The 20938-nt window shown below is 36.8% G+C and overlaps 2 long non-coding RNA genes across 2 annotated transcripts in view; one reads left to right on the plus strand and one right to left on the minus strand.

Annotated features, from left to right (window-relative positions):
- Window positions 1-20938, minus strand: part of LOC116964766 — a 56834-nt gene that overhangs the window by 16214 nt on the left and 19682 nt on the right. The gene's annotated exons all lie outside the window — the stretch shown is intronic.
- LOC116964767 lies at window positions 72-7482 on the plus strand. The gene is made up of 3 exons (XR_004408934.1): window positions 72-315; window positions 6865-6932; window positions 7245-7482. It is a non-coding gene; the product is annotated as an uncharacterized LOC116964767 (long non-coding RNA).

Raw genomic sequence — 20938 nt, forward strand, 5'->3', positions numbered from 1 at the left:
GTCAAAGAACAAGTTAAAAATGGTAAAAATACTAGGATCCTAAAAATGGCATTGTAAAAAAATCTGAGAAAAATTGGAGGTTTTAAGATCTCAGTCTGATTACTTCAGCCTGATTGAGGAACAAAAACAACCTTGTGTTTAATATGAAGTCTTAAAGTTTGTCTGTATATTATTTCTTCATGCAGCTGTGGGCTAGGAACTTCTAAAAAAAGACTGAGACATGAAGAAAGACAATCAAGGAAACAGGACTGGCAGTACTCAACATAAGCCTGAGGAGCTGTGACGCACCACGGGAAAAATACAGAGCAAGTTTGGGTGATGCTTTTGACCAACTCTATCTTTGACCTTTACTCACTCTTTGTAATTATTGTGATTTTCTTTCATTTGATTGTGGCTTTTCAAAGTGTATCTGCACTTTACAAATGCTCTGTTTGCTTCAGTAGAAAGAATCCAAACAAACAAGCCGAAAACCAAGCCAAAAGCACAACCCCAAAGCTTGAAACTATATATTAGAAGTAAGAATGGCCAAATTCTGTATGCTCAGACATCTCTCTTATTCCCAGCCATGTTTTCAGAAGGGAGTAACCAAACAAAGCTGGTGGTGTTTCTACAGTGCTTCTTCCAACCCTGACAATCCAGCTAACGCCTGTTAGTGTCTACACATATGCCCAGACAATCATGCAGCAGCCTCTACCACTGGATGGGTATGCCAACAAGTCCATGTTCCTGGGGAGCCAATGAAAGTGTTGTGCAAACTGGGTCTGGTCACCCAGGCTGCTTTCCCCCAGGAAAGGGTCTACTTCATGCTGAAGTGAAAGACAAACTACTACTAAACAGAGGCCATAAAATTTAAACTTTCAAACAGATATTGTAATACTTCTATATTATCTATAAAAAAGATATAAGATTTATGGCACTTTCCTCAGAAATAAATCACAGATGGGGACTGAAAAGCCATTTTTTTTGTCCCTGTTTTGAAACCAGCATCTGCCAAAGAGGTTATCATTCACATGAACAAATTAACTATACAGCAAGACTGAAAAATTAATTAAACCATTGTTTATTCAATTACATGCTGTGTCCCTGCTCCATCTAGATAAACAAGCTGAATAAACTTCTGGAAGCTCTCAGCCTGAAGAGCCCAAATCCTATTATCAGCTGTTAAATTAAACATTTAGAAGGCTACCTTGTGGGAAAGGATATTTCCAAGGACCTGTGGTACTTCTAAAACAGCACATTTAAAATATTTTGGCATTTTAAACAAACTTATATTGGAATTTTTAAGAGCCTAACTATCCCTGCAAATGAATTAACCTCCATTTAATGTTTTTACAGCAATTTTTATGCAGTAAAATATTTTGTTTATATACACTAAAGGGGATCAATAAATAAGAGATAGTGTGTCTGACAATGCAAGATTTTCTTACCTGAAATCACAGGCAATACAAAACAGTGTGAAATTCCTCTCTACCTTACCCAGAGCACTGTGACTATGTGTAATTTCATAGCAGACTACAGAAACTGCACGCTTCTGGCCTGCCACCACAGTCGCCTTAATCACGCAGAGACTACTTCTGTGTTAGTACTTCCATGTACAGGGGCATAATTAATTTTACTTGTAAGGAGATACTATAGCACGTCAATGGTGAAAGTAAGAGGGAGACTCAGGCCTGGGACCAATGGCATTTACAATTAGAAAAAGTTTCAGTGACAGGCAGAACAGATGTACTTAAACACAGAAACCACCTGGGAAGTGTCACTTTACAGTCAAGCATGTGCAGAAATGCTTTCAGAAGTGATGAAGTTTACAGCACCACTGGAATCATATACTTTTACTACATGAGAAACTGGCAGCAATAGCAGCTGCAGGACTAAACTTCCATTGGCCAACTATATCCTTTTGGAGGGGGGAAAAAACCCTCATGTATTCAGAGACTGCAAGCAGAATATGATATGCATGTGTCATAGGGACATTCACTGGTTTAGCAGCTTCAATCATCAGCACTGAAACAAGTGCTTCATATTTACATTTGGCTCTCGGACATAGATTTTATTAAAAATATTAGCCAAAAAGAAATAGTGAGAAAAAATGTATCCCACATAAATTTCCATCTTCCTTTAAGTGACACAGAATATAAAGCCTATAGAACAGTTCTTACCTAAAAACAAAACAAGGAAAAAAATATTGTCCCTGCTGAGTAACAAAGCAAAGGTGGAAGAACCTGAAAAATAGGCAGACTAATTAATCTTTCAGAGTAAGCAAAGAGAGTCAGTATGGGAAGTTTTACATTCATGCCATTGCACTCTTATGTATTTTCTTTATCTGTAAACAAACGCTCAGATTTATTTTACACACTGCTCCAAAAAGAACAGCAACTTTCCCCCTGACTGGATAAAGGCCTCAGAAACAGAAATCTGAATCCTATGTGAGCCTGTTCTCAGTTTTCCTTCATTATTTATGTAGTTTTGCCGTGAGGAGTAACACAGTATGGCTCTGTCCCAGAAACAGTCTGGAGACTGACTTGGGAGGGGTTCAAGAAGGTTGTTTATACAAAATCTAATTTTCCCAGTGTGATGCTGCCCTTGATTTACCACTGGATGCAATAACCTTTGCTTGGCAGTAAGAGTGGCAAGGCATCCTACAATTACTAATGTAGTCTGAAAATTTATGTGGCACAAATAAGGGTTCTTCTTTGCAACAGCAAAAACAATACAAAGGCATGTCAGGGCCCCCAGCCCAGGCTGAGTCGCAATGTTTTTCTCCTGTGTCTTGTAACAAGAGGGCAGATCTTGCTCATAGCAGAGGTCAACTTGTTTAGTGGGGACTGTGTAAAGCAGCAGGTTCAGGCTGAGCCTGTGCCAGGGGAATTCCATGCCTGGGTGAGCAGGGAGGTCCCCAGAGCCATCATTTTTTCCTGGTCCTGTGGGTGGCAGTGGCCAAAATCTTGCCTTGCACCATTAGGCCCAGGGACCAAGTTGTATTCAGCACAGTATGTTTGCCACCAACGAAGTTATTCTCAATTTTTGAAAGCGAGTATGCGTCTAGCAAAGTCCACTTTCAACTTCAATTATCATCTTCAACTTGTTTCACACTCATTTACAATGCTGGTTTGCTTTGCAATACATGACTTAAAGGCTTTCTGGTGAATGTGGGAGAGAGGATGGATTTGGCACTGGAGTGTCAGGAGGGAAAGGATCATGGGTCAAGCTCAGAGGGACAGAGATATTTATTTTGATGCTAGAAATTGAGTTCTGTTTAGATTACAGTTTGGGCTTCACAGCATCAAAATCCTTTAGTCATTCTTGAATGAAAACAGAGCAGGAAGAAATCTGACTTGGGTAACTCTTAAAATTTCAATGGTATTAAAGTTTAGAGAAGAAAATAAGTACAAACCAAATGAAAAACCTCTGTCTGTAACTGAAATAAAGAATTCAAACATACGATCACTCTTTAAACTGAGTGACCAGAGCTGAGCCCCAGTGAACCCCCCAAGGCAGCAGTGATGGTCTGCACCTGCACTTGTTGGAGGCACTGTAAATCTAGTCTGCTCAGGGGAATATCATACCAAGCTCAATAGATCAGATTAGCTCTTACTGTATTCAAAGCAGATTTACTAGGGTGCTAATGGGTTTTTAGCCTTTCCATCTCACTCAATGACACTTCCCGATGCAGTGTATGTGGGATTTCTGGATAAATGACATACCAGTAAGAAAGGTAACTGTTGTGCAGCAGATCTGGACTTCTACAAAAAGCTTGTTTTTCCTGTGCCCTTGCAGGCATAATATAGAGGTCAACCAACACTACATGTAAAAGCTGTCCTTACATTACTGGTTGCTGCCCATGAATCCAGATTTCAGTCTTGTTGGGAGCTGGGCAACACCTCTCCTGAAAAGCCAAATCTCATCAGAGATGCCATCCAGTTTCCCCATTCGGTAGAGGGAAATAAAATGCAAAATAGTCATGGATTTCTATCTAATCAGGTTTGCAGCTTCAGGTCTGTAATGACTAAAATTTCTGTAGTTCCTGTTAAGAAAGACACAGACACATGCTGGAGAGTCAAAGAGCCACTAATTCTAAACCAAGATCTGTTTCGGAAGGGGGGCAAATGTGATAAGAGCAATCTTGCAGGCCACCTGCTCAAAAACAAGACCCAGTGTTTCCCTGCTCTCTGCTCTACTAGATGATCACCCTGGCAACATCAGTGCTCTAGAGAGAGGCACTAAAATTGCTTAAGAGAATGGATTTTTTTTTCAGTGTTTTAGGTAGTTTAGAATATTAACTACGAGTTCATTGCAGCTCTGCAAGCTGAGATGAAAGGGGCAAAAAGCTTTAATCCAAATGTAAAAGTCCCAAAGGAAATTTCTCTGTCAGCAGCAAAGTACTTGCTGGCAGAGGTGGTTCACAAACGCTGCAGGACTGTAGCTCCCATGGCCCTGGCGGGGGAGGCAGCCGGGCCAGGGCTGCCTGCACAGGGGTGCACGGGAGGCCTTGTGCCACAGCCGTCCTCCGATGGTCCTGGAGCCTTTTGGGCCAGCTTCACCTGAATGGTCTGAAGGTTACCAGTCTCCTCCTCTTCTTTCTGCACTCCACTGTTCTCTGAAGAAATTAAATGCTGTTGCACCTCACCCCCGTTCTCTAGGCTACGCAGTGGAGCAATGTCAACCCAGTGATGGTGTCTTCTTTTCCAGAGAGGTAATCTTCAGGACTCTTTCTGGGTCTTAAATAGCCATTACCACTACCAGAACAGCATAAAGGAGGCTTTATGGTACAGGCTACCGACCCATTTTTGATGTTTATTTCTACAGAATGGCCTTTTCTTTCACTTGAAGTTTTACACTGCTTATTCCAACTATTCTCAAAGTATTGCACTAGAGCTGGAAATAAAAAGGGAGAGTGTCAATACAAATAAAGATCTGGTGTCCCTAATTTTATCAAGGCAAAAAGAGCTCATTTTTTAGTCCCCTCTCTTCCAAAAGAGGAAAATCTCTCCTTTTTTTTCCCAACTGTGACTGCTTTAAAATACAGGTCAGAAGGAAAACAGATGTCAATGGATATAGATGTCTACCTACCCTCTTCAATCTACTACTATGGGCATTCATTTAAATGTCAGGCTTGGTCCTATGTCTGCAATAGATTTTCTTTAATTTTTTCTTGAAGCATATCTTTGCCCTGTGGAATGAGCTATTGTAAGGTGTGTATTTCTCATAAGCCCTGAAAATTGGAAGCTAGTTATGAGCAGTCATTTTGTTGATGAATGCTAATACCAATCAGGGCTTTTAGCATCAGGTCCTTTTCAGCACCTGATTAAACAGGGAGCAGCTTTCTGTACCACAGCACCTACTGTCTCTCCTGAAGCAACAGTGACTCAAAATGGCTCCAGTGATTCAGATATTTCTTTTGAGAGACTCTCTCCAGGTCTGATTTCAACACAGGAACATGAAGCTACAGAATAATCCCTCTACTTAATTTAAGCTGCCCACACTGACTCAAGTCAAAAGGGATGTTGTCTTAGAAAGTTATATGTGCACTGGTTGCCTATGAACTATGGTTACATTAGTCTGTCTTTCCTGTTGAATTCAACTGTACTGGTTTGATGTAAAACAAGGCAGAAAGGCAATGATCCATCAGAGCATTTAATCACTACTTCAGTTTGCAGTCCCTGCACTGTTTCATTGGAGTTAATGTTACTTTTCTCCATATTTGGACCTATGAGTATGCAATTTGTCCTTACCTTAAGTTTAAAGAGTTTTGACACCTCCTTCAATGTTCATGTAAATTGACTGAGAATTTTAACATACAGCCATAAGATCCAGCCTGCTCTAGATGGTATTTCCAAATATAAGGATAAAGCAAAGAATATACAGGGACCTTGATTTGGACAGAATGTCTTCATCTGCTCTTAAGGAAATACATGAGATCAGTCTCTGACATTTCTTCTCCTCCTGGTATCCATTTTAACTAATTTTTACATTGCGCTTTTTTTTTTTTTTTTTTTTTTTTTTTTTTTGCAGTCTAATAAATCACAGTTAGCTATATAGGCTGATGTAATGTCACTGTAATGCTCTGAGACAAGTGCTGGTGTGTTAGTTATGAAGATGAGAGTGTATAGGCAAACACATTAATGTTAACTAATGAATCCTCTAACAAAGTCACACATAGCTGAGAAAAGTATAAGTTACTGAAGCTTTGAGGCTTATTTCACTGATACTGTGGGCTTTCAAGGAAGGGTTTTTTGTTTGTTTGTTTCTGTTTTGATTGAGTGAAACTATTCACTGCCTTCCTTGCTTTGTAAGAGGCAACAGTCCTTGATTATGTTTCTAAACTGAGCTATGGTTTATGGGAGACCTTACTTTTATGTGGAACAAAAGCCAGATTTGGCTGGGAGTGATCTGAAATGCAGTCTCACCATGCTGTAGCAATAATAAAACAATGTGATCCTGCAGAGATATACAGGTGTAGTTTTCTGAATATATGAGAGACTTCATAGCATCATTGAAAGCCCCTAAAAGCTAAATGAAGTAGGTCTTTGTAATTTGAAAAACAATCAGTCCCTTGAAGACCTCAGGGACAACACAGATGAGCTTTGGTTTCTGCAGAGGATGGGAAACACAATAGGTTACAGGGAGCAAAAGTACTGTGGAAAGCTGGCACGAGCCACCCTCCTCTCTTGTGAACTGTTTCCCCTTCATTTTATGCTTTCCCTATAGCTATAGAGAGCTCTTTGCATTGTTTGTTTAGGGAGCATTTTTTTCTTTAGATACAGTGATCCTCTCTACCATCCCATTTGAGAAATAGCCACTACAAGAGGAGGATTGTGGCTACTTAATTTTTGCATTGTTTGTTACATGCTGTATTCTTTTCAGAAATCAGTGGGTCGGGAAGGATGAGAGGAGGCAGCATCTTTTCTCAAAAGCTGCTGAGCAAACTCAAGGTAAGAAGCTTTGAGAGACTTCAAGGACAGGGGAGGGAAAGCTGGAAGCTGAAATCTGTGCACTTTGTTGCAGCTCAGAAAGTTGTGGAGAGTCAAAACTAATCCTAGAAGCAATAGGCAGCTTGCAAAGAATGTCATAGCCATATGTCACTAGTTTACAAGCCCATTTTATTTCCATTTCCTCTTAGGAAAAAAATTCTGTCCCGGCTGAAACCAGGACACTTTGTTGTTTTGAGTTTCCCTTATTTAAAGAGTTAGAGATTTTAGTCTAAGCAGATCTCCTTCAAAGCTCTGCTTGAATCTGTCTCCCAGGGCTATAAAGACCCATCCAAGCATGCAAGGTTACAAAGCATTTCCAGGGAACACTGTCCTGGCAATGAAAGAAGAGGAAAGCTGAGGATGGCTCATAATATCAATAATTTCAAAAGGAGCAAAAGTGAGAGGCTTCATGGAGTAGGATTTGCACAAGAAAGCTGGATACAATTTCCAACTTCACCAGGTGGTAAAACAATTAATCCATCCCACAGTCTATTCCTCCACCTATACAACAGGCATGTATGCTCTACTTCCTTGGACTTTTTTGTTACTAACATGAATAACATTGTTAATTTATTGTTATTCCTCAGAAGCATTGAGAAAAGGGGGGGTAACTGTTTGAAACCTTTTCAGAAATCCAATCTTCCTTTCCCTCCATCTTTATTTCAAAGCCATGGAGTCAGCAGAAGTCCAAGGTGTGGTGAATTCTCCCTGCCTAACTCATCTTCAACACAACTGGAAGTAAGAGCAGGCTCCCTGCCAAGCGTACAAGGACATGTAAGGAGAGGATGCATCTTCCTCTTTCTGTCTTATTAAATCATAGCTACACACCTAAAATAACATATATATTCCTGCCAAAATAGTCTTGCTTTTTTTTTTTTCAGGAATGGGGTACCAATACACATTTTGACTGTGGGGGGAATAAGAACACTGGTGAGCTCTGAGGGAACAAACACAAGTATTACAGAGTGCACATTATGTACAAAAGGAGCTACCTTCAGAAAGCTGGCCGACTTAGCATTAGCCAATGTATATATACAATATTTGGGATAAAACATTGCCAGTATACATGGAGAAACATACCAAGTAAATCACATACCAGCATAAATAAATGGGACTCCAACATTAATAAAGTACATAAAGAAGCATACCTCCAGGATTAGCAAGCAAATAGTATGTTCAATCTGGATTTAAGGGAGAATTCATTTGAGAATTTAAGTTAAAAAACTAATCCTGACATCTCATTTTGATTGAATACAATTTTCTCCATGCTTCTCTTTATGTGACTGGAAAGTTATATGTTTTCATTAAAAATCCTTCCTAAGTGAGACAGCTTGTAGTAGAAAAGAAGGTGAATTTAAAATAAAGTTGATTCTTGGAAGAGCAGTTCTCATGAAAGCAGATCCTTCACTGTCCTACACTTTAAATCACTTATGAAACCACAAAGTAGATCATGGCATGATTGGGTTCACATTATGCTCTAAAGAACCGTTACTGCAAATGTTCATCAGTGAGCAATGAGCCCATACTGTGAAAAGTATAGGGAGACTGTCCACTCTGACCCACATATCCCTGGTGTGGAAAAATGCACCATGATACACCATAAATACCATGACATATTTCTTACAAAAACATAAAACTAAAACATTAAAATCTCCCTTTTTTTTTAAGGGACAAAGGGAATGAGTAGCACCGCTGACTGTCAAAGAGAAAAGCAATAAAATCTCCATGGAAATAATTTATAATTTTCTTGATTTTAGCCATCATCCTCTTGTTTTACAAACCAACAGAACTGAAACATAATGTGGAAGTTGCAGAAGGGCCAAATTAAAACTGAATACCAACTCTCCAGTAGTTTTAGTTTGGGGGGGGAAAAAAAAAAGTCTCCTGGTGAGGACACACCTCCCTAGGCTAGCAAAGAGCTCCACTTACTGGCAGATGCAGCCCTTGAGTTATTGCTTTCCACTTAATTACTGAGCCAAAAGTAAGCAATGATAAATCAATTACCCAGTCTATCAACTCAGAATAAAAAAATTACATTGCTTAAAAGTACCCAGTGGCAGCTCACATCCTTTCAAACATACTTCCCAGTTTGAAATGTAATTTCTACCATGAACAAGTACATGGACAAAATGTAAAGTGGCACTTAGGCAAAGTGGTGAAGCATAATGAAGAATAATACAAAACCCACTAGAGTCTTTCCCCTGCCATCAATAGTTCTTGGCTCAGCTCCAGTACAAAAGTAAGGGTAAGATTTTGACACTGCTAGTACTTTCTGTGAAAAGCAGATAATTATAGTCTATGAAACCCAGATTATTGACATTTTGTGGTCAGAAAATGAATCCAGATTATGTATAGTCTGGCTATGTTTTGGTATATTGTAATGCATGATACATGCAAGTTACAGATTTTTTCCAAGGCAGGATAATGTTGCAGAAAATGATGCTGCTCTTTGTAAATTGTTTTGTAAATTGCCTTTATGAGTATTTTTCCACATCTTTATCTTTCATTATAACATTATTCTTTTCACCTTTACAGCAAAGTTGATTATGGCCAGTAGTTTTACCCAACACTTCTTCAAAAGCACCTCATCAATGTTCACTTATGTGGATGAAATTACATTTCATGGTGTACAACAAGAACTTTTGCATGTAATGAATGATCAAAAACTATTTTGCTCTATGCCAGAAGTAAGTATAAAAATGTACCACTCTTCATATTCATTTAATTAAAAAATTAAAATTGTTTTTCAAATACCTGGGAGGATCCTGTGGAATAACATGGTGATAGAGGAATATAACACTTTGCTAGGAAGGAGATAAGAATGATAAATGTTCAGAAGAAACAGAACAAGGACCAGAGATGAACTAAAAATATATTAAAGGACATTAATAATAAAATATTTACATACCATCAACTCAAATTACACAAAGTGCATACATAACTGGCAGCAAACTTCACTTCATAGAGTGAAGTACTAGTAATACAATGTACTAGTAATACTAGTACATACAATCTTCATAGAAACATGCATATAGGAATTAATTTAATGCACACAGAAACTCCTGCATTACTCAGTTCTAAGCATGAACTGGTTTAAGGGAGAGAAAGTACAATAATTATGCAGCTTTCACCATCCAACAGAAGCATGCTGGCAAGATAATAAGCAACAACATGAGGTAGATAAGCTTCCTTTATTTGTAGACAGAGAATTGGGAGACAAGTTCAATTCTTTTTCCCTACCAAATATTACAGAAATGTCCTCTAGAGGGATCTAGGTTATTGCTTTTCTGCTGAAATCTCTTAAGCTTTTTTTTTGCTATTACTTTTTAACAAGTGAATCATTCATCTAGAAATAATGATGCAAACATTTTACATTAATGAGTGGTAGAACTACAGAGTTCACGACCAGGAAGAAGCTTTCTGAAAATCCAGGATTTACAGAAACTGGAGGGCAAGGTTCACATTCAGTAGAAGTCCAGTCTCAAACAAATCAGCTCTCAGCTCCTATCAGATTGATTAGAACAATACAAACCCAAAGCAGTACTCGGACATTTAGCTGCCTATCTGAAACTGCTTAACTGGTGAGTCTGCACAATTAGGGTAGGAATGTGGTAAAAATTAGGCTTATGTTTCTGGGGAATGAGTCAGTATTTCCCATTTCAGCTCCTAGAATACTCATGAAAAAGTATATTGCTTCTAAATTATTGTCTCTGGCTTGGGCTTTGTTTGCCTTAATTATTTCATGTAGTTCAAATTTTTACAGCTATGTTTTTAATAAAGCAGGCATATACATAAGAGTTCCAAGTTAAACAAAGAGAAATAATTTAATTCTAAGGTGTCTATGTTTTATACATCCTATATTTTAGTTTAATCAAACAATATATATGACAAGTAGCTTCAAGCCAGGTTCAAAACTCAATTTAGTAAGCTTTTTACCGAATATGCACTTCACATGCAATCAAATGTAAGTAAAGTAGACGTAATAACTGTAGGCATGTGGAAATGCCTTTGTGTACAGGTGTGTTAGGAAGATACTCAGCTAACATTCTATTCTATTTTGCAGAAGTGTGGTTTGGCTTGTGTAAACCAAGATAGTGAAAGGGATAACAAAAAGGTTATGCCAAGGCCTCCTTGGTCCACACCCTGTGATGGGAAAAACAGGTCATAATGTTGTCATTAGAGATGATTTGCTGAAGCTGGCCTCTGTACGCAGACTCCATTACAGTTTGCAAAATACCACATGATACAAAGCCAGTCCAAAACCAATTTGGTCCACTGAATTTAAATTTTCACTGAATTATATTTGTTCTGTTAAGAGTATTAATAAATGTCCTGATAGCACATCAAAGAGAACAACAGTTTGTTGGCACAGTCATTTGATGTGCCTTGTTCCAATCTATAAAGTGTAAATAAATTATCTTCTCCCTGGCAACAATTTTGTGAAGATAATTCCTTAGTACCTGGAAGGGCTTAGCTGAGTGACTAGACCACAAACTTAAGTAGAAGAACTCAACAATTTAAAATAGACTTTACACAAAAAAGAAAGACATAATCCTCCTCCAGTGAAACCAATGAGAGCTATTGTCTCCAAGTCAAAAGGAATGTTGTGCAGTTAAAATCTCCTGCTGATGATTTTTGGTTTTAAATTTCTGTTTGCAATGAAAAGAAAAAACATTTAATTAAAAATGTCAATATAAACCAGGCAAAGTTGCCTTATGCTTTATTGTGTGCTTTGTATAATTATTAGAAAAGCTACAAAATTAAACATTTAAGTTCTCTCCTGAGGGTAAAATAACAAAACAAACAACCATAAATTGGAGTCTAAACAAACATTTCTCATTCTACCAAGCATGCTGTTAGTTGAATTACTTGATTACACCTTCTATCATTTAAGAATATAGACCATGGAATACCTCCTGAACCAATTAGTTTCAAAACAATTATAATATTTCAATGAAAAATAAAGAGTTTTTTCCCTTCATGGATTAAGTAAAAGGATCTCTTCGAAAACCAAGAATGTTTACTTTGTTGTCCAGGTTGTTATTCCCACATGAAATTTCATCTTCTTGTATTTTTTGATATTATTTATAAAAGTAAACAGAATTTGTTTTCCTCTAGTTGGAATTCACAGAAATACTTAAAAGGTTAAGGTTTTGTGGTGTTTTGTTTTATTGTTTGTTTGTTTGGTTGGTTGGTTTTTTGTTTGTTTGTTTGTTTGTTGTTTTGGTTTTTTCCCCTCTGGAACTTGAATCCATATTTCTACTACTTAGATAATGTTTGATTTACAAGTATATGGTGCTCTTGAATGGGTTTGATAAGCAAATTCTACCTATTCCCATTCCACTGGATTTTCTCTCAAGACCTCAGTAGGAAAAGAATGGGGTTTAAGTGAATTTTTTACTACTCAAACTACTTAATGAGGCTATCCAGTGAGAATAGGGAGAAGGTAAGAAATCCTCAGACATTAAAAGGAGTATTTCTGCACTGAAAGTAACAGCATAACATTCACAGAAGACCACCATGTATTTTGCACGTGCTTTACCACTTCTACAGCAATTTACCTTACAGTGGGACTTGTAAACTTCAGTCATGCTAAGTCTCTGCAATGTTCAGTTGAGAGGTCCTGAAGATCCCTCAAGCTAGCCATATTTTATTAGCTTTGGTGAGCTGTAATCTCAGGACCTACATATGGCCAAAGATGTTGGATTTCTGTCATTACAGACTACTACAAATCAACCTGGTTGGAGGAAAGAGAAGATATCCGATCACTCCTGCTTAGGAAAAAATCCCCACAAACCCTAAAGGTAGAGACCACTATCGCTATGTATTCTCCAACCTGCAAAACATAATCATGAAGAGAAATGGAAAAAGAAAAATAATGTGCTGCTATTAAAATAACCATGACATTGAAGAGTCAATAGAAGAACCAGATCAAGGAATTTGTGGTGGAACAGAAAAACCATCCTTCTCCAACCTCATAGCAGACCTAAGACAATTTTTAGTAGCATGTCTATTAATGACCATATATTTTCACTAATGAAACACTAAGTGATTTGAAGGGAAGAGCTTCTAGTAGTGTTTGTCTTTATTTTTTGAAATAAACTACTGGCTCATTCATTTTTGTTTCAGTATTTGATATGCACTGTTACATAGGCTAAAAAAACTAACTCCACAATATTGCATAAAATGAGAAAAATATTTGTTATAGTGTTCCCTCACTTCACCATAGTACTTTTGGTAATTAATGCGTATATGCTGTATACTCTAAAAGATGTGAGAAGAAAATTCTACATTCTCTACACATTAATGTTAGTAGCTCTGGTTGCTGGATGAAGTCTCTAGGAAGTAGATGTTCGTTTTTCTGCAATAGTTCAGCGTATCTGCTTCTTTGTCTATATTCTCCTATCTTGTCTCTGCCCATTTTGTCTCCTTACCTGCTCTTTGTCACAGACTTCACATCTCCAGATGAACCATGAGTAAAGAAGAAAAAAGAGATTCAATCTTAAAAGGCAGTCAAGCCTGAACATCGAGCCCTTAAGCAGAAGCCTAAATTTCGTTTATGATGGATGTAAATAATGCACAGAAGACAACCTTTCCTATTTCCAGGAAACTTTTTCCTCAGATCTTTAACATGATTCTGCCATGGATTATAAAAATACACAGCTGAGAACAAATTCTCCTTCTACTTTTTAAAAATTATTTTTTTCCATTATTTTGGGCTCACCTGTCATTATGACACATGAATTTCACTTTCTATACTCAGAATGAATGAAGTCAGAATCTGTCAGGTGGTATAGATGAGCAAATTGTTTCTTTTTAATTTGTTGTCAAGCCCTAACAAATCTACAGTATTTCTTTCCATATCTACACATACTTACAATTTGTCAAACAAGGGATTGGGTTAAATTTTGAAGAATAGGGATTAACTTCTGACATTAATTTGAGCACAGCAGAAATACAGGATTTTTTTCATTAAGAAGTTGGCACATGAAAAAATGCTTAGAGAAAGTTTCGAATGGAGGTCTCCAGTGCCTACCTTTTTACTCCAGTACCTAACATCTCATTAAACATCCATATAGCTGACCATGAGGATAACTGTCTTCTGCACATGAGAACTATCTTACACAACCAGCAATATTTAAGGTCAGCTTTAAGTTTGTCGTCAACCAGCTCAACCCAAGTAAGTCTGTATTGCACCTTGTAATCTGCACCAGTACTCTCTATAGTTTTCTTCTTTCAGCATTAATTGATTGGAAGGGTTTACATTTTATGGCCTTAAGAACAGTCTTGCAGTTGCTGTTACTTGCCTAGCACTAGCAGGGAAGTCTCTTGGAATCTTAACAAACCTGGGCAGGGGCAGAGCAACTGTGATAATGCTGAGAAAAATCTGGTGTCTTAACTCTCATGTAAGCTCCATCACCACACTCTGACTGACAACTACCAGTTCCATGACTACCTCTATCCCATAAGAAGACTCAGTAAGAGTGGTTAATTTTCTAAAAGTTCACTCACTTTCTTTGTAGCTCTCTCACAAACACCTACACTTTCAGGAAATTCAGTTGAAGTCTTGATTCTTAGGGTCTCCAGGTTGCTAGCTCTCTGCATATGGCATGGAATCACTTTTTCTTTATTTGAAAAAAATAGTGAGAATGTTCATATATTTATCTTTACTTTAAATGTTGATTTTTTATTTTTTTTTTTTTTAAGTGAAACTACAAATTCAGATTCTGAGTCCTCCCTCCTCAGGTGGATATCCTATTCCCATAGTCACCTTTGGTTTAGCTCAACCCTTTCCCAACAAATATACAAGGGCGTGAAAAGAAAACATTCCAAACTTCTGTTGTACTTGGGCATTGGGGTTAGACAGATACAACTATAATAATTTAAATTACCTTCTTTCAAGTGCACTAAATTTTTAGGCAGGCTGCCCTATTTGGTAAGTTTATTTCTTCTGATCTTTTTCTAGTCAAGTCACTTAAGTCTTACACTGTTGGAAGTCTAAAAAGCTTTAGACCCCCAGCCCCTTGCTAAGGCATTCATGCCATCTTGACATCAAAGTTCCTGCTTTAGTATAACTGCTGAATCAAGTGAAGAAAAATGTGCAACATGAAGTGATGTAAAACCTCCTTCTCTGTGCAATAAGTTTTGATCAAGTAGAAACTAACATTTCTCAGGTTGAAATACTACCTCTCATCTACATGTGTGATTTACCACAACAATGTTCTCTTATCTTTTCATGATCCTGGGTGATTTCTTGCACAACTCCTTGGCTATTAATGTACTGAAAACTTAATTGCACTACAACTTCCATTTCACCTGCTGACATTTTGTTTTATTAGGCTTGTAAATCACAGCAAAACAAGAGACAGCATCTAGTAGACAAATTTCCCATTTTTACTAGGTAGGAATAGAAAGATTTTTCTCCTAAGGAGAGTTCATAGAATTTTGTTGGAATCAAAGGAAATTTCAGGAAAACATCCTTATTAACTTTAATAAGAGTTATGATCAGAATGGTAGCCTTGCCACTTTCTAGTGAATTTCAGCCAAGAGCAGCTGCTATTCTGGAAGAGCTGCATGGGAAATGAATTCGAAGAATTTACCTGACCCTGTTATTTGGGTCAGACATGAATGACAACGTGACAGATTATTTCTATTTCATAGAAGGAAAACCACCTTTGCCCCCCCTAAAGCATAGTGTACGTTTGGGAAGGTACACTAAATCTCCCTCTTCTACCTGGCTATCTGTCTCCATAAAATTTGTAGTAACAACTTGCACAAATATCTGTGAGAATTCAGTTTAAACTAGCCAATCGGTTCAAAAGTAGAGGAATATAGACAAACACACACTGAAGGACAGACTGAGGGAGAAGGATCAAGACAGAAATCTTATTAGTGTCAACACTGCTCAATAATAGCTTGTCTCAGAACAAAAACTAACCAAATTTCTTTGCTTAAATTTCAAGAGTCTGATTTAGATAAGCTATTTTCTACAGCTACTAAATGACTACAAAAGTATTTTTACTGGCTTGCCAGCAAGACATTTCTATGTCCTATAATCAAGGTGGACTGTAAAAAAAAATAGACTTGCATTAAGTAACAGAGATCATGAAGCAGTTTGTTTCTAATGATTAAGTCATAAAAAGTGCATGGGAGCCTTTAAGCCTTCAAGCCAGTCAAAACGCCTTCTTTCTCAATTAAAAAAAAAAAAAAAAATACTGTGAGCAAAGTAAAATTGTGGATACTGAATCCAAAGTAATAAGACTTAATTCTTTTCTCCACTAGGAAAACCTGCTAATTTTAATGGTGTTTTCCAAGAAGCAGTTACTCCATGTGTGACTGCCATGCATTTTAATAATAAACCAAGAATTAATAAATTAACATTGTTATATTATGCAAAAGTAAAGCAATGTATCTACCTCATGGTAGAATTTCTCACACAGCTTTTTGACATGTTCCCTGGAGTGATCAAGTGTCTTGGTTTCTATCTCTCTATAATGCACGATATACATGTGTATACAATATATTCCAGCAATTCAGCTAGGGGTCTTTTCCTAATTACAAAATCTCTCTTGATTCTTACCCATTCATAGAGGAAGTAAAGAGGCATGTAGTCTGCACTGTTGGCAATTTGACTCTTAATATTACAGTGGAAAATGTTGCTGTGAAATTTTATATGCCTAGGGGTAGATCTGTAGCTATACTATTTTATTGTTAATATTATTGCTCACAAGATAGAATAAAAAGAATTATTCTCAGCAGAAATGTTTGCATGGTTTTATTTTCAGCTCCTGAACAAATGAGTACATCAGTAGAGATTACTGCTGAGGTCATTTCACTGATACAAATCAGTTCTTGTCAGATAGTAAAGCATCACGACAAAATGAAGTACCAATGTAACTAATGGGACTTGTTTTGATGCCTACATGGATATTTAATAGCAAAAGACATGGTGCTGTAGCAAGGTAAATCCAGCACAGAAAAAAGGCTTAAGTTCTTGCTCTAGTATACTGAACAAGAATATTCTGAATACCATAGTTTCTAAATCTTTAAGCATTTAACTGAATCTGCTATGTTTTCTCTTTTTTTCTAACTCAGTGCTTTTAATTCAAAGAGGACATCTGAATTCCTCCTTTAAGTGATATGACTTACCCTCAGGAGTTGTTTGTACTTTTAGCGCCTTCTAAAATTATACTGAACAAAATGTGTTCAACCTGGGTTTGAACTGCTGTCTTGAAACCAAACTTAACCACTTGAATAAACTGTGAAGCGGACTTAAAAATTATCTAGCTCATTCTACCATAGTAGTACTGTTCACTTGGGCACACACAAAAATAAACAGAACATTCTTAATTAGCTCATCTGAAAGAAGTGCCTCATAAGCGTATCTTCTCAAGCTCTGTTTATAATTGTGAAGTTGTCATCCTAAGGGGAAAAAGGTAACTGTTTTCATGCTTCTGCTATGTAGTCTTAAGCTAATGAGTTTACACTTAGATTTATTAATTAACATGTCTTATATTTGTATGAGCAGCTTGCCCAAGACTGTTAGTCAGAATCTAGTATGTGATGATTTAATGCCATTAATTGTCTAAAAAAGACTACAGTGATTATTTTGCTAACATATGGCCATATCTTGATGAATTTTGAATGCTGCTGCAATTCCCACTGAAAACAGACTATTTTAAGCAATCACACTGATTACCTCTATGTACATTCTGAACTTGAGAGTGAAGCATATAATTCTAAATTAATTTTTGTATTAAGGTAAATCGCTACCCAAGTTTTAATTGCATGACTCTTGAGAACAGCTATTTCCCAGATAAAGACAGAACTGAACACTTCTGCTTTTCAAGAAAAATAAGTCTTAAAAATTAAGATGTCGAAGATGCAGAAAAAGATAGTGTAGATAAGACATTCATGCCTTTCCAATAATTAAAATACCTTTTAAAATATGCCTGGTTGTAGAAATGCAATGCAATGCAAATTGTACAGGTCAAAAGACCAAATAATTTTTCTGGATGCCAATACACCTTGGATCAATCTTAGTGTCACAGCAAAAGCAATAGAATTATGTATGCAAGTGTATATATCAGATCACTGGGTTGATCAGCTGCAAATGGCATATAGAGTTGGTAAGCCACAGAAAAGCCATATTGCTACACTGGAAATGAATACACCAGCACTATAACATATAGAGTTAGGAGAAGCCAGATGAACATGCCATTCATAAATATGAATTTTGGCAGAGTCTAAACACTCTCTTCACTAAAGTATGTGAAAAAATTCTCCATTGAATTTAGAGAATTTACTGAATTTCAGAGATTGGTTGGAGTAAATAATCAAATTCAAGAGAAACTTTTCACTTATTGCCTCTTTTAGAAATGTCTGTTTTGACTTCTTTATTTACATTATTAATGCATTTAAGAGGGTTGAAAAAGAAAAATCAATGTTCACAGAATGTCTGAAATAACCACATATTTCTCAGCCATTTTCAAATGCTAAAAATAAAACTCAATACATCAGGAGTGAGAAAAAGAAACCAAGCATGATAAATATGCTTTTGTTAGTCCACTTTGTTTCTCTGTGATGTGATGATTTCTCATAGAAGTAGTATGCCTCAAAAACCATATCTGTGTAACATTACATTTGATCAGTTTGATTGTTGTAGCATTTCAGCTGAAGGCTGATCAATATCAAATTACCTTGAACAAAGTCAAGTCTACAGCACAGTTGGACCATTGCATTGTGTTGAAGGTAAAGACATAATTTGCAAGTACAAATCAATTGCCTTTTTCATTTGCTACCTCATCATCAAACTTGTACTTGATTCTGACGTGTGGCTTCAAATTTTGATCTGTTATTCTGGAAAAAAGAAATACAAACCACAGACCCTCTTCACCATTGCCACAAAACATGAATGTCACATGTATGAAGTAGTATTCTTTCAATAAATAATGTTGATCTTTGTTTGAGATATTTATAAAAATAATTTGCTAGGTCACATTCAGGCACAGAAAGGCCTGCAGTATTCTATGTGGCAATTGAATATCAGTCCATCTGAAGGTAAATGCATGTATACCAAGTTTTTCCATTACTAATTCAGCTGCTTGAGCACTTCTCCTCTGGATGTTCCAGACTAGAACATCAAACAAAGGTAAGACTGTGCAACTTCTTTTTTCCCATTAAGGCCCTACTGTTGGGGTCAGGTGAAACTTCCCCAGCCTGTGGTTTCTCTAGTGGGACTGGAGTTGAGGTTGTGCATATTCTTGAGATAAGATTAGCAATAAACACGGTTCTAAAAATCTTTTCAAACCCATTATAATGGTTTTAACGTAGCTTATAACTAATTTTAACACAAACTGATTCAAAACCATAGGACACTGAATATGGACTTTTCACACCACTTCACACACACCTCTGGGAAGTTGGTTTAGGCAGTCACTGCTGTCAGACCCATAATGATGTTTAAGAATGTTGCAGATCTAAACATAGTTTTAAGATAAACTGTCTATTGCTTTGTTAAAATAGAGTTTGGGTGCTTTATATTTCATAGGATTAAGCCTATCAAAGATATGTTTAATTATTCTCTTTCAGGTTCAACTATAGATAGGCCTAGCAAGCTTTTGCTGATAGAAAAATCAACCTAGGTGATAATTTAAGTCACTTTTTGCATATTTACTTCATGATGAACCAACGCTTCCATGCCTGAGTTTGACACATTCATAGTGAAACAGACTTCCTGGTAGAATCCTAGGTGATACAGTCATGTCTTTAATATAAAAATTAACCTTCTAGTTATTCAAACAACAGCTCTTCTGAAACATGAGATTACATCTGGAATGAAAATTGATTTATAATCAATTATGATTTACTGATTCATAATCAGTCCCCACACTATTTAAATCCCAACTAAAAATAAAAAATTATATTGTGTTCAGAATTATTACAAATATATTATTTGGTTTCTTACTCTCCCTCCTTCTCCTGTCCATTCACCTGTTGAAAATTCTGGATATGAATTTTTAATTAAATGCAATTCAGGTCCTTCCTTGTTTACTAATACTATAATTTGGAAAGTGTAGCATTCAGTGTGATGATGAATAGATGCTGGGGGGGAAGCATTTATCTTGGTAGTTTTGGTATGACATAGTTATAATCGCATAGATCTCCATTTCTAATTAGCTCTCCTATTAACATTTCACATTAATTCCTTTGATCATGTTGTTCATTAGCAAAACAGTCAACGGTCTCACCTGATAGCTTGTTGAAAAGCATCTTCCCAAACAGTATTCTTTCATATATCAAAGTGTTTTAAAAAGACTTTTATAAATGTTTCTGGTAGTTTTACAATTTTCCTCATACTTGCACTGGTAAGAGTGCAGGCCGTTAGAGCCCTGGAGCCTAGCACAACTTTGTTACAGATTTCAGCCTTCTTAAACACTTGTTGTTTTTCCAGGAAAAATTTGGAAGTATTCCAGTTGTTGGTTTAAATTCATCCCATCAAGCTTCATTTACTGAACTGTGAGGGGTAAGGTTTACTCTCAGTCATCTGAAGTCATTCCATTTATGACAGACATATGGGATAAACTGGCCTCTGGAAGTGCCTATGTCTCTCCATTTTGTAAGACTAGCATAATCAATAGAGAGAGTAGCACCTTCAGAAGGTGTTTTTTCTCATTTTAAGATTTAGATGTCTACAGTTAGGTAAGATGAGACTAAACACCTCTTTCTTCAATAGTGGCAATTCCCAATCTGGGACTTTAGGTATCAGACTTTTTGTCAAACATTTAGTTTGCTAACACTTCCTGATACAGATGACAAAATCAGAGGTGCTCTGAAGAAACAGGTTGTTTCTTCTGGATCCACATAAAATGAAACATGGCAGACCTCTGGAAGTTACACATTGCCCATCAAAAGCTGTGCATTGTCCACGGTCCTTGGTAGCTACACACAACATACAACCAATTTGA

Source organism: Tyto alba, unplaced genomic scaffold (genome assembly GCF_018691265.1).
Source record: "Tyto alba isolate M040663 unplaced genomic scaffold, T.alba_DEE_v4.0 Super-Scaffold_10, whole genome shotgun sequence".
Classification (NCBI taxonomy): domain Eukaryota; kingdom Metazoa; phylum Chordata; class Aves; order Strigiformes; family Tytonidae; genus Tyto; species Tyto alba.